This window comes from Rhinopithecus roxellana, chromosome 1 (assembly GCF_007565055.1).
Source record: "Rhinopithecus roxellana isolate Shanxi Qingling chromosome 1, ASM756505v1, whole genome shotgun sequence".
Lineage (NCBI taxonomy): Eukaryota > Metazoa > Chordata > Mammalia > Primates > Cercopithecidae > Rhinopithecus > Rhinopithecus roxellana.
In genome coordinates, this window is record NC_044549.1 from 194,065,492 (window position 1) to 194,083,093 (window position 17,602).

The window sequence follows — 17,602 nt, forward strand, 5'->3', positions numbered from 1 at the left end:
AACTCACAGTGAAATTAATGAGGGACTGATGGGCATGACTCCCCAAATTTGGATGATATGGTTTGGCTCTGTGTGTCCACCCAAATCTCATCTCAAATTGTAATTCCCACATGTCAAGGGAGGGAGGTGATTGGATCATGGGGGTGGTATCCCCCATGCTGTTCTCTTGATAGTGAGTGAGTTCTTAGGCGATCTGGTACTTTTATGAGTGTTTGGAAGTTCCTCCTTCATTCTTTTCTCTCCTGCTGCCTTGTAAAGAAGGTACTTGCTTCCCCTTCACCTTCTGCCACGACTGTAAGTTTTCTGAGGTCTCCCTAGCCATGTGGAACTATGAGTCAATTAAATCTCTTTCCTTTATAAATTACCCAGTCATGGGTATTTCTTTATAGCCGTGTGAAAACAGACTAATATATTGGGTCTGAAACTCCAGATTCCAACATTAAAAGTCCACTGGAGAGAGGTGGTGCAGTGAATGGGTAAAAAAAAGAAAAGAAAGGAAAAAGTGTAATCATTCTTCCAACAGGCCACTGCTCTTCCCTGTGATGAAGGTGAGAGCAACAGTGAGTGCACCATGGCATAGCGCAACTAGCACAGTTTTACAGCCAGATATTACCTGGCTTCCAATTGAAGTCTTACTTCTTACCAGCTGCTGACCTAAGGCAAGTTGTCTAATTCCTTGAGCCTTAGTTTTCTTATCTGGACAATGAGAATAATCACTACCTCACAGAGTTGTTGGCAGATAAAAATCATATATGTGAAGAATATGGTACATAGTAGGTATTTATAAATGCTAATTCATGTTTGCTGTTGTTTTTTTTCAGTGTTCAGTTTCATTTAATGACCCCCATCTCCTTGAAGGGCAGGTGCAGGCAGCTAGGCCAATGGCAAGAGATGCTTACTTGATGATCTTGCCCGGACTGAAGGCTTGGCCCACACTCTTGAAGGCCCCCTCCCAGCAAAAATATTCTTGAACCAGTGCCTGGGTCTCCTTGCTGCCAGGATCCAGTTTCCATCATGTATATGACTTGTAGTCCCACTGCCAATCTGGACTCAGTGAAAAGGGAAGCTTCTGGCCCTGGAAGACCCAGACTCAAAGCTTCTATTGTTGGTTCCAAAGAAGACACTGACAAAAACATTCTTCCTCAGGTTGGCCAGTCACTGGAATATTCCAGTGATGAGATGCAACTCATGAAGATCTGGGTGAGTTCTTCAAGGAAATGATACTCTGAGAACTACAGGAACCAGCCATCCTTATCGAACTGCTCCCAAAAATATGGCAGCACCCCAGAGAGTGTGTCCTTCTTAGAGTACCTGCACTGAAATTTATCTAACACAAAGGTACTCTTGGATGGTGAGCAAAGGGGTCCTTGGCCTTGGGCTCAGCAGCCAGCACCTGCTCACATTCATCCATCTCCTCCTCAGGAGCAGGGGCAGCTGGCCTTTTCTCCTCTTGCTGCTCAGCCTGGGGCTTCTGCTTCCCTTCCTGTGAGCCCTTCCCTTTCCATGTGGTGTCCTGTTTAGGGTAGCTCTCGGCAAACTTTTAAACATCAAACTGGGCCATGTTCTCACACAGATTCACTTCCCCCCAAACAACCTGGAATTGGGGTTGGTTAATGCAGGTGAGGAACCAGCAGTTGGCATTGGGGAAGGCCTGGTGGAAAGAAGCTTCCAGGACCTGCTTATAGAGCTACAACAATATGCAAACAACTGTGATATCAGCCAGTGGCACTTGTTCACCCACCAGAGAAGTCCTCATCTTCAAGTGAGCATGCAGCAGCCCCAGAATTCACCTCACCTCCTTCTTTGCACTCTTGGTGGCATTTTTGTTATGCTGCATGATGCCCACGGTGAGGAACACCCAGGTACTGGCACTGTATCGCTGTCAGCAAAGCTCACTCACTGCACCACTTGGGCTACTGCCTCTGGAGTACTTCCCCGCAGCTCCTCATGTAGGCAATGGCATTGCTCTCAAACACACAGAATCCATCATCACCCTCAAATGCTGGAAACTTGCTGGCAAGAAATTTGCAGAGAAATTCAAGAGTATTGTTGGTTTGGCCAAAGTGGGGTAGGGTGGTGCGGAGAGCACGTGAACCTGAGCCCCGCTGTACTGAGCAGCAATGGACACCTTGAAAGCCCTCATGTTTTCAGAACATGAGTACAGGGTCCCAGCTACCATGGTGATTCTGCAGAGAAAGGGGGTGTTGCTGTTATTTTTATCATATGCCTGATTGCAGCCCTCTGAGGAAGGCCGATAGGCAGACTTGCTATCTCCTATGAGAGAGGCCGTGGGGAAGGTAGGCAAGAGGAAAAGGCACTGTGGCCAGGTGAGTCACACCATAGTGGTAGGGTGGGGCTGAGAGTTGAATTCCTGGCCCCTGGTCCATAGCTCAGTCTAATTAAAGGGAGTCAGATTCTTGATAAGCCATTGCCTAAATGATTAAAAAACAAAAACAAAAACAAAACAGACTAGCCCTGGGGACAGGTGCCTGTTTTGCCCTCTGACCCTAGGCCACCCTGCCCAGAGAGGAGGCCGAGCACAGGGCAGCCTTGTTTATCTGGCCCCTTCTCATCTGGGTTGTGGGTTTATCTGGAGGGAGTCCCAAACTGGTGACTTATGTTTCTCCCCCAGGCACTTCAGGACAGAGAGCTGCATCCATTGGGATGGAGCATCCCTATCTAGAGTGACTTCTCTGGCCTTCTTTTTGTTTTTCTTTTTTTCTTTTTTTTCTTTTTTTTTTTCTCTGGACTTCTTAGAACACATTGCCATTAGACTATTCAAGTGTGTGTTTGTGTGTGGGACCAAGACAGGGTGGTACAGAACTCTAATTCAGATTAATAGGAGATCTAAAAGGTGAAAAACTCCATAAGGAATATGAATCAGAAGCAAGAATCACTTCACAAGGAGACTCCTTTACCCCTTTCTCTTTCCCTCATTCTCTCCACTGTTTTGATAAACTTGATGCTCACCCCAGCTGTGGCATCATGGTAAAGCTTTGACTTTTTCATATTATCAGTCTTCCCCATAAAGTAGAGTTATTCTGAAGAACTGAGCTAGCCAATGTGAGCTAGTATGGACTAGTGGCAAAGTCAGTGGATTTGGGTACAGATGGCCTGAGTTTGTGTCCTGGTCCTGTAACTCTGGGGATGTGTGACCTGGAGTAAGCACCTGCTTTGAGCCTAAGCTTTCTTATATATGTAAATGATCTTGGTTTGCTCACATTTTCTATGTGCCTTACATTTTTTTGCAATATTTGTGCTCTGATTGAAACTGGAACTGTGACATGTTTTGAGAGTGAATAAATACTGAACATCAATGTTGAAATATTTGGTGGTTATAATCATGCCTTGGAATGTTCTGGGTCATGTTGTTACTGAGCAATGGGCTTGCTATCCATGTGCATAGAAGCCAATACTATGGGATCAGCTTTTGAGAAAGGAAAAAGCTTTATTGCGAGTCAACCGGCAAGGAGACAGGAGGCAACGTTCAACTCTGTCTCCCTGAGCTGCAGTCTAGGGACAGATTTTAAAAGCAGAAAGTAGCAATGAGAGAGATAGGAAAATGCAATGAAGCATGATCTAAATTGGTTTATGCAAAGACGTGATGCTGAGTCCTTGGCTTTTAGGTCTGTACTGCGACAAAACAGAGCACCCCGTGATTCTTAATTTGGTCCCTGTTTCTCAATCCAAGCACTTAGATTCCACCTGTGGTTGACTTTGTCATTCTGGCTGGCTCTGGGATCACGAATTGGGCATGCTGGTTCAGCTGGGTAAGCTCAGGTTATGTGACCTGCAACCTGGGAGTCCATTGCACTGAGAAACAGCTCATCATTTTGTTACTGACAAAGTTAAAGCAGATTGAAGTGGTTCTGTGGTTACAATGTCAGCGTGTCAGAGAAAAGGCCAAAAATGTTCTGAGGTACTATGTGGGGAAGATCCAGAAGAACTGCTGATTTTATATAAGGAAAGACAAATCAATGTCTCTCATTTTTAATGTCAAGAATCAGAGCACTGAAATAATCAAAATCTCACACAATATGGACTATGGAGCATGACAGTGGGTTATTCTTGGCAATCCTAGAAATAACAATGGGACCCAAACTCTGCTTTTCTATATTTGTCCTGCTTAAAAAGAACAACATTGGGGGGCATTGATGGCCAGGTGCCTAGGATCAGTCTTCTTAGTGCCTAGGATCAGTCTGCTTAGAGCTAGAGTTTCATCCAACAAAGCCACTGTTCCTGCTAGCGATGTCCTGAGACTGGAGAGTTTGTTGTTTGAGAGGTTCTACATTGGGTGGGGACAGGAGGGGAATGAGAGAGTTTCACATCGTTCACTGTTTGACTGTCTTCTCATAATCCACTTCTGCTTTAAGAGCCTGGGAGATGGGCTATTAATAGAGAATGGAGAGCACTATATATAAATTTTGATGGACTTGGGTTGAATATATGGTCAAATGTGCTTACTGGAAGGTGAGGACTGTAGGAACTCTGAGTTTAGCAAAAGGCAGTGACTGGAAGGAACCCCAGTGTCTTAATAGATTTCGGTATAATGAAGCTAAACAAAGAAAGGGAGAAAGCAGAGGTTTTGGATTTTAGGTGATTTGTCAAAAGCCTTCTTCAGAAAAGCTTTTGTTTGAAGCTTTTTTGAAGCTTGTTGTTAGTGCTGGGTCTTCTGACTCCATGCAAGGTGCCATAGCACTCCTACCCATAGCTCCTAATCCAGGGGTCTTTCAGAACATCTGTCAAAAGGAGTGCAAGATAAGTATAATAAAAATGCTTTGTAAACAATGATCTTCACGAAACTTTAATCTTGTGTAACCATTGTTAACAATATATTGATCTTCAATGGAGTGCTTTTATTAATTACAAATGAGGTATAGATAAATCTCTCCCTAATATTTGGTTGCAAGTCTTTGTTGCTGTTCCAAGAAGAAAATTCTCCTAGGAATGTACCTTCGTGGAATCATTTCCAGATGATGCTATTTTCTTCTAAGTGTTTACTGGTGAATCCCTGGAGCAATATTATCCCCAAGATACATTAGTTTGAATAATATCTGACCTCTTATTCCTTTTTTAAAAAGGTAGTTTGCCTGCCATATGTTGTATGTGACAATTTATCATCTTTAAAGGAGTTAGAAAAAGAGATTTCTGTTCTGGTAAAATGGGAGATGAAAAAATCAGAAACCCTTCTATTACCACACAACTAAAATGATAGATAAAATGTAAGAGACATAATTTTAAATGCATGGATGGCCCTGTAAAAAGACGAAGAAAGTTTTCAGAGACCAGGGATGAAGTGAGAGTGGGAATGAAAAAGCGCTGATGTTACTGGCTGTCCAGAGGCATCTGTAGCCACAGACATGGAGGGAGACAAGGCATCAAGCCTGGGGAGAGTTGGAGTGGTATCTTTTCTCCACTCCATATGAAGATATGACACACAAAGGGCTACACTCTTAGTAAAAAGTAAGCCAAGAAAAACCCTCCTGCAGAGGCAAAATGCAAGAACACTTGTCTGTTTCAGCCTAACCTTGATTCTGGGTAAAGGGGAAAATATATCCTCTGTGAATCTGTAGACATGGGTTGGTCCTCAGGTGGGGTTGGTGCCTAAATGCCTTTTGCAAATTTTGAGAGTAAACAAGCTAAAATTTTGATGAATTGGAAACGAAGCCCCAAAAGAGAAGACACACACACACACACACACACACACACACACACACACACATAATTATGCACACAGGAGAAATGGGATTAATAGCAAGGAAAAAATAAGATGATGGATATAAATCCAAATACATTTGTAATCACAGTAAATGTTAATAGACTAAACTGTTTAAAAGACATAGATTACCAGACTAGAGAAAAACCCCAATATATACTATTAAAAGAAAAAGAAGAGGACAGCAGAAGTTTGAGACTAAATAATAGTAAAAGCTGTAACAGGCAAATAGTTACAAAAGAAAACTGATTTAATAACACTAATGTCACACAAAATATACTGTGATCAAGAAAGTATTTCTAGAGATTGAGAATTCTTATATAATAATAAAGGTTTTAGTTCACTAGGAGGGCATATTTCTAATCCATTTATACTTAATAATATAGCTCTGAGGTATATAAAACAAAAATTAACAGAACTGTAAAATCCCCAGCATAGTAGGATATTTTAACATATTTATCTGGGCAATAAATAGATCAGAAAAGAAAATATGCAAGAATAAGGAAAACTTGAACAACATGGTTACTCATTCACTCGTTCAATATTTCATTGAATGCCTATAATGTCAGGCAGTGTGTGAGACACTAAGAAACAACAGTGAAAAATGGGTTCCCTTGGAGAAGTACTTACACCAGGAGATATACTCAGCAATGTCCATAGTGGTATTGTTTAGTAGCAAAAAGTCTGGAAACAATACAAACAACCATTACAGAATAGTATATTCACATGCTGGAATACTATACAGCAGAGAAAATAATGCTATGCATTTTAATGGAGAGTACAATCAGAAATATAATGTTGGATAGAAAAGCAAATTGCTGGAGAATTAATACACCATACTATTATTTCTACAAAATTCAAAGGAATGCAAAACTAAGTCAAATGACTTAGAAATTTGTACATCTGTTGCAGAACTATAAAGAAAAGGAAAGAAATGCTAAACATAAAGTTTAAGAGAGTGGATCCCTCTGTGGAAAGATGATGTCTGCCATCAGGGGCACTAGAGAACTTCAAAGGAAGCTCCCTGTTGTTCATGTTTTATTTTTCAAGTTGGCACCAAGGAGATTTATGGTGTTTATTTCATTATAATGCATATACTTTACATATACATTATATATTTTAGTACATGTAAAATATTCCATAATAAAAATGTGGTAGTGTCCCTACCCCTAAGGAACTTAAAATTATCCAAGGCAGGTAGAGAAGAGATAAATGAAAAATATATAAATGATAAGAGACTAGGACACCCAAAGGTCATTCAACCCAGGGTGATTTTAGAGATAGAATGGGACCAGATGTCTGCACAGGGACTGGGGAATACAAAGGTGAGCTAAAAAGAGACCTGGTCTCTAACATTTGGAAGCTTGTCCAAAGGGGAATCAAGGGATTTCCTTTTTCAAGAAGTTCTTACTGTCTTGTGACAGCAGAAGGCATCTAATTTATGCATATGAATATAAACTCTGTGTATGTTTTGGTTATTGCTGTAACAGGTCATGTCAAAACTTAATGGCATAAGGCAACAATCTTTTTATTATGCTTACAATTCTGTGAGTCAGGAATTTGGGCAGGGTATGGCAGAGATGGCTTGTCCCTGCTCTAAGTTGTATAAGGTCTTAGCTGGAGTAGCTCAAATGGATGGAGATGGCTGGGAAAACTTGACTGGGGCCATATATCTAGAACCCTTCATTCTATCAGCTGGGTTCCCTGTTTTTTTCTCCACATGGCGTCAGTTGGGGCAAAAACACCTAAAATGTTTTCACTTACATACTTAACTCCTGGGTTGTAGAACTGAAACAGCCAGGAGTTGGTTAGGCATCTTTCCATGCAGCCTCTCCACATGGTTAAGCTTGGGCTTCCTCACAGCATGGCAGTCTCAGCATAGTCGGATTTCTGACATAGTCCAGGCTTCTCACAGAATGAGTGTTCCCAGAGAACAGGGTTGAAGTTGCAAGGCTTCTTATGCCTAGACTTGGAAGTGGTGCAGTGTCTCTTCCACCACATTTTATTGGTTACAGAGTCAGCCTGGATTCAGTGTGTGAGTGAGTGTATGTGCACGCACACGAGTCTGTGTGTGTGTGTGTGTGAGACAATATAAAGACATAAGTACTGAGAGGCATTATTCACTGGGGACTGAGGGAGTATCGTTGGAGACAGTCTTTTAAAGTGTATGAGCATATATCCCTGGATATGGAGAGAGGAGACTAGAGACAACAGCTGTAAATACCGTGAAATTGGTCTGCACACAACGTCTGTATACAGGACCCAGAGTTCTGGGATTTGTTGACTTTTCTCTCTAGCCCAAGTGACTTTGGACTGTCACTTCCCTCCTTTTATATTACCTTGTTACTGAATGGGAGCTGGGGAGACCTGAACCCCTCCTATTCTCTGAATTTCATTGAAATATATGATCCAGTCATTAATGATTGATTGAGGGTTGAAAAATAATAATATCTAGTTCTATCATTTATTTTTTCATTTATGAGCTGAAATACTTCTCTGAAGAGGCATTTCCTTTGGTCTACTATTTCACTACCTAGTGGAGCAGTTCCTATAGAAAGACGGGGTTAATGATTGATTCTTTCCTTTATTTCCAGGTTTTCAACAGAGGGAGACAACTAGACATTATGTACCTCTTGATGGAAGAACACACTTCTAAAGTTCTGCCCCGCAAAACAAAACCTGAATCTGATCTTGCCTTTATACACAGCTACCTGTTTATAGGAAATACAGAGGACAGAGGGACATTTTGCACTATGCCAAGAGGATGCAAAGACAAAAACAAGAACAAACTGTTAATAGCATGTGGGAAACTTGATGAATCAAACAGTTTCCTTTAATCAACAGAAAGGGGTAAGGGCAAGGGGTGACAGAGGGAAAACCTATAAACAAAGAGACAAATGAAACTAAAAGACATATGAAATAAATTAAAGAACAGGCAAAGTTAAATTATATTGTTAAGGGATTTATCCTGGGTGATAAAACTAAAGAATTGCAAGGAAGCAATTATTATAAAGACACATGCATGCGTATGTTCATTGCAGCACTGTTCACAGTAGCAAAGACCTGGACTCAACCTAAATGCCCATCAATGATAGACTGGATAAAGAAAATGTGGTACAAATACACCATGGAATACTATGCAGACTTAAAAAAGAATGAGGTCATTTTCTTTGAAGAGACATGGATGGAGCTGAAGGCTATCCTTAGCAAACTAGCACAGGAACAGAAAACCAAATACTGCATGTTCTCACTTGTAAGTGGGAGCTAAATGATGAGAACACATGGGCACACAGAGGGGAACAACACACACTGGGACCTACTGGGGAGTGTAGGGTGGGAGAAAAGAGAGGATCAGGAAAAATAACTGATGGGTATGAAGCTTAATACCTGGGTGATAAAAATAATCTGTACAACAAACCTGCATGACACAAGTTCATCTATGTAACAAACCTGCACTTGTACCCATTAACTTAAAAGTTAAAAAAATGTCAGAGTAGTGGTCTTGTTTGGAGAGTGTGTTTGTGTAGTGATTGAGATGGGGCACACAGAGGGGCTTCTCATGTAGACTCAAGTTCTAGTTCTGGACATAGGTGTAATTACAAAAGGGTTTGACTTATAGTAATTCATTAAATTATATTTTCGTTTCGTAAGTCTTTGTATATCCTTGTTTTATATTAGAAGAAAGAAAGCTTTTAGAAACCAACAGAAGCATACTCGTAATCTGGAAGCTCTTCAACTACCCTCCATCCCCCTACATACACATGCTCACCTCCTCTGTTTAGCATTGAGGCAGTGCTAGTCTCCGGGAAAGGATATGTCTTTGGAATTCAGAGACCAGGCTTTGAATTCCAGTAGACTACTTATTAGTTCTAGGGTGACCAACCCTTTTAGTTTTTCCGGGGCTGAGGGCATTCTCAGGATGCAAGACTTCCAGTGCTAGACCCAGGAAAATCCCAAGCAAACTGGGACAATTGGTCACTCTGAGTTACCCCCTAAGCCTCAAATCCATTACCTGTAAATGGGGACATGAATTCCTACGGTGTTGAATTATGAGGATTAAAGAATATGAGAGATATGAAAATCCTGAATATACTGTTATAAGACTGTAAACATCTCAGTTCAATTTTGCTCATCAATTACTAAACACATGTAATAAAACTACCACATGTAACATTCACTAAGTGAGGCAGCCTTCTAAGTCCTTGCTACACAAAGTATGGTCCTTGGATCAGCACACCTGGGATAACCCAGAAGCTTGTAAGAAACATAGCTTTTCAGACCCCACCCCAGACCTGCTGAATCAGAATCTGTGCTTTAACAGGATCCTCACATAGTTCGTGTGCATGTTACTGTCTGAGGAGCACTGCTCTCAGCATGTGAAGAAACTCATTTAATCCTTAAGACAATTCTTTGGTTCACATTCTGATTCCAGAAGTGTCACCCAGTCTTAGAGTTCCAGTACCCAGCACAAGGCCTGGCTCAAGGTAATGATCCTGAATAAATGTATATTTTATTCCTTTTCCCATCTGGAAGAGTTGGGAGAGGGCTGCCGAGGGCAAGATCATATCTGGGAAGGATTTACATTCCATAGGGTTTAGAGGGACTTGGACCCCTGAGTCCTGGGGCTTTATCTAATTCAAGTTTGTGGTGGAACAGAGTGAGAATCTGGATTCCTTGCCCCAAAGCTCTGCAGCCATTGCTAGTCCATTAATGTACTCGATTCTTACAGAGGAAGAATTGAGTGAGAATAAGGAAATCACTGATTTGATGGCCCAACCTTTCCTTTTGATAAATGGGTGTGTATGTGGCTGCAGAAGAGCCAAGAGGACTCTGAATGGGGGAACAGCCTTGAGAGCCAACGGCCAGGGAAGAGCTGGTGCCATTTGTAGATTGGCGAATGGATTGCTCTGGGTGTTTTAGAAAGCTCTTGCTCCACTTCTGGGTTCCTCAGCACTTGCCCAGAGGGAATCATTAATCAGCCTGATCACCTTAATTAAAACTCCCCAACAATTTCATTGGGGATTTATATCTATTTGCAAAAAGCTCAGTTTTCAGCCATTAGGTGCAATGAGCTAAACTCTGAGTCATAGTGAACTCTAGATTCCATCAATACCTCCAGGGCTGAGCAATGCATGGAAGACTTTGAAGGTTTTATATATGTAGAATAATTATTACTACCAACCACCATTACTACCACTACCACTACTACCCCCATTACTAAAGAACAGCAGTTACTGCTACTATACACCAGGCACTGTGCAAAGTTTTTAAAATGCATTATTTTATTTCATCTTTACAGCCATCCTATGAAGTAAGAATTATTATCCCTATTTCACAAATGAAACAACTGAAATTTCGAAAGATTAAGTAATATGCCCAGTAGCAGAGCTAGTGAATGTCACAGCTGGGATTTGAATACAGTTTGAGTCCATGTCCTTAACCACGCCTCCCAAGATGCCAAGGTTTTATTATGCTTCTCTCACTTTTGGGGCCTCATGGCATTCCCGTGAAGATCTTTCTCAACCCTTTCATTGGTAAAGGGATTGTATGTGTTGAAATTTTTTTTGCAACAAATATCTGAGTACGTGTCTCTATCTGGCTTAAACTATCAAGAAATGTATCACCCTACATTATTGAATAATGATCCAGAGTAAGGTAGGCATCAGAGGGTGTATCATCACAGTGGCGCTGGAGCTGTGCCTCGGTGATCACTCTGGCTGGATTTTTGCCTGTGTGGAGGCTTCATTCTCAGATGGGCTTCTCTCATGGTGCCAGTGTGGCTGTAGCCACCCTGGGCTTTGCTTCCATATGCCAGAGGAAAAGAAAGGTGTGATTACTAGGAGTGCTTTTTTTTATAGTGAGAAAATTTCCCTGCCTGAAACCTTCTGAAACCCACACTCATGTCTTAAAGGCCTGAATTTGGTCATCTGCACATCCCTGAACTAATTCCTTGGATCGAGGAAATGCCATGAGCTGGAAAAGACATGAAAAAATTAAACATATACTTTTGTTTTAGGTAGTCATAGGTCATAGGATTAAACTGGTTGGGTTAAAAACAGTAAGAGCAAAGTCCCCACCCTCAACCCCTAGATTGGAGTACATTTTCCCCCAAACTTCTTGGAAACTGCGTAGTAGATATAGGATGAAAAATATGTTGGGAAGACAATCAAAATCTCTCATTACTCCTTCCTCCTCCTCCTGGGTCCTATTTTTCTTGGGGGCTACTAAGCAACTAACTAGAGCTATGTAGATGGCCTTGGTGTGCTACATTATAGTGGGTGGGGTAGACCTGTGACTTGCTGTTCTCTCATAACATGGAAATTCTGTGGTCTTAACTTGAACTGGAACCATTGATAGACTCTTGACACTGTAGGCAGTGGGCGAGTTATCTTCAGAAAAAAGCCCTTCTGACGTCCCTCATTCCACAAATGTTTCCGGGTGGTTAAAACAAACTTAGCAGTCTTGTAGGAAGAACATTAAACTAGGGTTCAGAAGAATAGACAAAATAATTCCTGTAAAGGACCTTGCCAGAGCCTGGCATATAGTAGGTGCTGGCATATAGGAGGTGCTGAGTAGGTTGGCCATGTGCAACATCATTACATCCATATTGATTTGTTTACCAGCTCACAGTCTTGGGCAGGTCACTGAAATTCTTGGAGCTTCAATTTTCATATTAAAGGATTTGGTTGCTCTTACCTATAAAATGGAAACAGTACCGTCTTGCGGCACCTTGGGTGGGTTATTTTGTGGTTCAGATGAAAAAAGGTGGTGGATGTGTTTGTAAACAGTAATGTAATCCTCAAAAGAGAGTAGCAGCAGGTTGCTTTGTCAATGCTTTATTTTGAGGAATGAATTAATATTTTCAATAAATGTTATTGAGTATTTACTATTAACTCAAATGTTATTATTACTCTGTGTTGGAGATGCAATGTTGAATAAGATCCATTCTTGGCCAGCAAGGAGCTCATAGTCTAGCTAAGGACACTGAGAAGTGACCAAGAAGTCATCCCAGGGCTCTCTGGGAGCCTAGAGGAGGACCACAAACTTAGTATGAGCAGGATCAAGAACGGTCTTTCTAGGACATGACACTTGAGTCTGAGGGTGAACTGGAGTTAATGAAGAGGAGGTGGTTGGAGGCAGTGGAAACAGTTAGCGAGAAGATAAGTGTGACACAGTTGGATCACTCCAGCCTGCCTGGAGCACAGCAGTGGGGGCATGGAGAGGGCAGGGAGAGGCTGGCAGTGGCAGATCACACAGGGCCTTGTATGCAACGCTAATAATTTGGAATTCACCCAGAGGGGAAGCCCTTTGTGGGTCATTAACACCCACAATCACTTTAGCTGCTTTGTGGAAAATAGGTTAGAGAGGAAAACACTAGCGCAAAGAGACCAAGTAAGAAGCTATTGCAGGAATTCAGGAAGCACTGAAGAAGGGAAAAAGAAATGGACATATCTGGATGATAGTTAAGAAATCAAATTAACAAGATTTGGGGATTGATTAGATGGAGGGGTGACAGACAAAGATTTGAGGGTCTCTGACTTGGATGAATTGTTGAGGCCATTCAGAAAGATGGAGAAAGTAGGAGGAATAGCCAACCAAAGGAAGCTGTACACTTTACAGGTGTGTAATGGTTCTGGATGCCACTCTGGAAAATCTCCCAAGGATGGCTGTAATGAACATCTGGATCTGGGGTTGAAGCATCACTGTTGGGCAGAGTCTCTGGGCTCTTCTTCACGTCCTCAGTGAAGATGCCTTGGCAAGCAGACCACAGCAGTGGCTCACATGTGTGCCAAGTGGATGAGTCTATACATGCTGATAATTGGTATTCTGTCAACCAAGACAGGTAGTAGGAGGACTTTTGTCTGTGTTTTTGTGGCATTTGCTTGGTTTGTCTCAGACAGATTTAAATGTCTCTTTGTTGCTTGCAGATGTAGCTGCATGAGAATACATTCCTTTTTCTTGTCCAAATATTAATAAAAATATTTTGCATAGAGCTGTGGGTACCTTTCTGGAATGTCTAAGGGCTTTGAATGGCTCTGACTGAGAAAGAATTGATCCCTGCAGGGAAGGAAGCTGTGTCTCTGTGTTGCACACCCGAGTTCCTCAGCTGAGGATTCAGAGCTGCTGGTGGTAAAGGGAATAGGACTCTCACTATTTTTCAGAGGTGTTAGCATCTTCTGAGATGGCTCAGTTGCTGTTTCAGTACTGGGAGCCAATATGTCTGACTCTCTCCCGAGCTAAGCCTGGAAAGAAGACCAAATTCGATCCACCCGAGTGGAGCTGAGCTTAATCACAGGAAGCATGGTTTTCTCCTACATTCCAGGCCACTCCCTACTTCTCATTTTGTACAAAGGAGCCCTGGGTGGAGAAGTGTAAAGAAATGAAGGTGTGGTACAGGTGCCAGGCTAACCACGTATTTCTGTTTGCCCTTTAATTTCCAAGATAGCCCTGTGAAGGAGACCATCTCATTCAACTTAGAGATGAGAAACAAAGCCAAGAGAAGCTCACTTTACCCAAGACCACACAGTGGCACTTTTTAATATCATTGTGAATATATTATTTCATCTAAAAATAAACTCATTGTAAGTGGAAAAAAAAAAGGGACGGCCTGGGGTGAAGTCACGGCTCTAGTCCTAGAGCCATGCACCTCTCTCAAGACGCACCTTTCTCAAAAGGATACAAAGAAGACAGAAGAGAAGATCCACAGGGAATCTGGGTGACAATCATGGTTCCTTGTGTAAAATGAATATGACAACCCAAATGGCTAATGAATCAGCAAGGTTTTGCTGAACTAATGGAAACCGTGAAAACTGAGGACAGAGTCAAGGTCCAAAATGGCCTCAAGTGGTTGATAAAAGGCCAATTCTAACAAGATGATATGGAATGAGTGTCATATGTTAGATTCTTGAAAGTAGCACTAGTTAGACCTGCCCGAGCATTGTTACAGGTGCTTTATACAGAGAATCTCATTTAATGAGCACGATTATGCTCAGAGGTAGGCAGTGTCATCCCATTTTACAGAAAGGGAGCTACCGTGTAGAGAGGCTAAGTAATTGGTCAAGGTCATGATGCTAAGTAAATGGTGGATGCAGATCTGGCTCAGGACAAGGCAGTCTCATCTGGAGGCCCTTCCTCTGGACTGCTATGCATTTTCAGCTTCTGATAGCAGCTAGCTCAAACCCTACTGAGTGAGACATTAGCTGTGTTTCCATTAACATCAAGGGAAGAAATAAGGATGCTCTCCATTGCTGCTATTTAATAACTTTAAAAAATTGAGTAAATAGAGCGAAGGAATGAGCAGAATTAGGGCTGGGCTAATCATTACTCACGGATGATATTATCATCAACTTAATAAAAACAAAATAAGAGATTAAACTAAAAAGCTGTTTATAACAATATAAGATTGCAGTATGAGGGTGATATTTAAATGTAGCAAAATCAATGATTTTTCCATGTCAGCAATAGTCACTTGTAAATCTTACTTTAAAAATCCCACTGAAAATAGGAATATAAATATAAAGGCCTTCGGGATAAACTCAGCAAGAAATATACAGAAAAAATATATAAGCTTTAGATAACAAAAATTCTACTGAGAGACATAAAAGAAAACATAAATAATTTAAGGACCATATGAATTTGAGAGTGGGAAGACCCAGTTCTTGTGTGTATCAGTAGTTTCATATTAATTGTTGAGTTACAATTCTGTTAACTGTATGTCAACATATTTTTAAAATCAAGAGAATACATATTCATAGGATGACAATAATCCTCAAATTAATTATTTGGTGCATTTCTTTTAACTATTGTATATTTTTAATATGGGTTTTAAAAATTGAGGTAATACATGTGTTTGGTTAAAAAAATCAGATTATACAAAAAGACTTATATAGAGAAAGAATTCTTTCTTGCTTCATCCTTCCCATGATGAGCCCCATTCTTCTGAGACAGACTGTTTTTTTCTTTTGAGATAGAGTGTCTGTCTCCCAGGCTGGAGTGCTGTGGTGCAATCACAGCCACCGCAGCCTTGACTTTCTGGAGGCTGTGTTGTACACTGCCTCAGCACCCCCTCCACTGAGTAGCTGGGACCACAGGCACATGCCACCATGCCCAGCTATTTTTGTATTTTTTGTAGAGACAGGGTTTTGCTGTGTTGGCCAGGCTGGTCTCGAACTCCTGGGCTCAAGCGATCTGCTTGCCTAGGCCTCCCTAAGCACTGGGATCACAGGCATGAGCCACCATGCCTGGCCCAGAGACAGTCTTTATTAACACTTTTAGTTATGTCTTCTGAGCATAACTTCCATATCTTTAAAATACATTTTGCCACAATTTATAGATTGATCGATTTTAGACATTAATTACTGACTTCTTCCTATGACAGATGAAGATTTAATTCTCTTCTACCACCTCTGCATCTCTCCTTAATAGCTCAAATAATATCATTCTTCCCTTTTTCTATGGGTTACATTTGTTACTTTTAGTAATTTGTTTATGGTTTTTTTCTTATGAGGTCAATAAGAGCATCTTCTGACTCCTCATCTTGTAATATCAAGGTGCTATCAGCCTTGCAATCTCCTACCCCTTTCCGCTCTCATTATCTGCACTGAGATGTCTACGTTAAGATGGAGGATGTTTTTATTGTGTTATTTGACCCCTAAAGTCTTTTTGTTTGTTCTTGTTCAACTTTAAAAGTTGACAATCAGTAAATAGGGATTACACAGCTGTGACTACGGAATCATAATTCACTTCAGAGCCAACTAGTGCACTGTGAGGACAGTGCTGTTGCTGAACAGGTTTTTTTTTTTTGTTGTTTGTTTGTTTTTTGTTTTCTTCCTGAAGTTAAAAAAAAGACTTTTTCTTCTTTTTTTCTTCCCCATTGTTTGTCTTTATTGTCTTTTTAAGTCTAAATTGTCATGAAAATGTCACAAATCTCTCCGACTCCAGCCCCCAGTCTGCCTCCTGTCTCCTGTTTGGGCTGATTGCTCATCTTCCCAAGACTTCCCTCCACACTTGCTGATGCCTGCCTCTCCTGGTCCCCACAGGCTGCCTCTATGCCCTTATTTTGTTGGGCCTTATATCCTCATGACTTTCTAAGAAAAGACAGATGGGAAATAATTTTTCTCACTTTCACATAACTAAAATTGACTTTATTCCACTCTAATACCGAAAGGCTTTAACTTTCCTTGATGATCCTTGCCTGAATCCTTTACTTCATTTAGGGCTGCAAACGGGTGATTTTCTAATTCCTTGGTTCCTTGCATATTTATTAACTGGCATTCTTCTGTAAAGATGATTTTTTCATCATCAGTGAGGTGTAAACTATTACTCTTAAAAAGTGGGGAATTGCTTAATCCTTTTTTTTTCTTCCAATTTTCTGGGTAAGGAGCTCATGAAAGTGTCACAGGCCATTTTTTCTTTTTTTTTTTTAATGTCTAGTGAAGGTATGTGTGAAACAGAAAGCAAAAGTTGGGTTGCCCTCCTATCGGGCTGACACATAAGCAATCCTCTGTGATTGATGGATTTCTTCCTATTTGGGAATCAAAAGGACAGGGAAGGTTGGAGGGTGCTGCACCAAACAAATTCAAATCCTAAACCCTTGCTCAGCACAGGTGGAGGAAGAGGACAGACCTTACCTACTGGGAAGTCTTCCTGGCCAGACTCTCTCGGCAGGAGAGGCAATGCACAGGAAATATCCTGGGCACAAACTCTACCCATTGTAATTCTGGTGTTTTAAATTTTCATGCCCCAGATGTTTTTAGAATAATTGCTGTGCCTAGTGAAGCTGTGCCTGCCTCCACAAAGGCGGTCCCTTCCCTGAGCTTCCCACAAGCCCCATCCTCTCATGGGGCTTAAGTAAAGGAAAAACATCTCAAATGACTTCCCATTCCT

General features: G+C 41.3%; 1 pseudogene; it reads right to left on the bottom strand.

Annotated features, from left to right (window-relative positions):
* Positions 1 to 895: 895 nt before the first annotated feature.
* On the bottom strand, positions 896 to 2,179 carry LOC104659878 (annotated as a pseudogene).
* Positions 2,180 to 17,602: the final 15,423 nt, after the last annotated feature.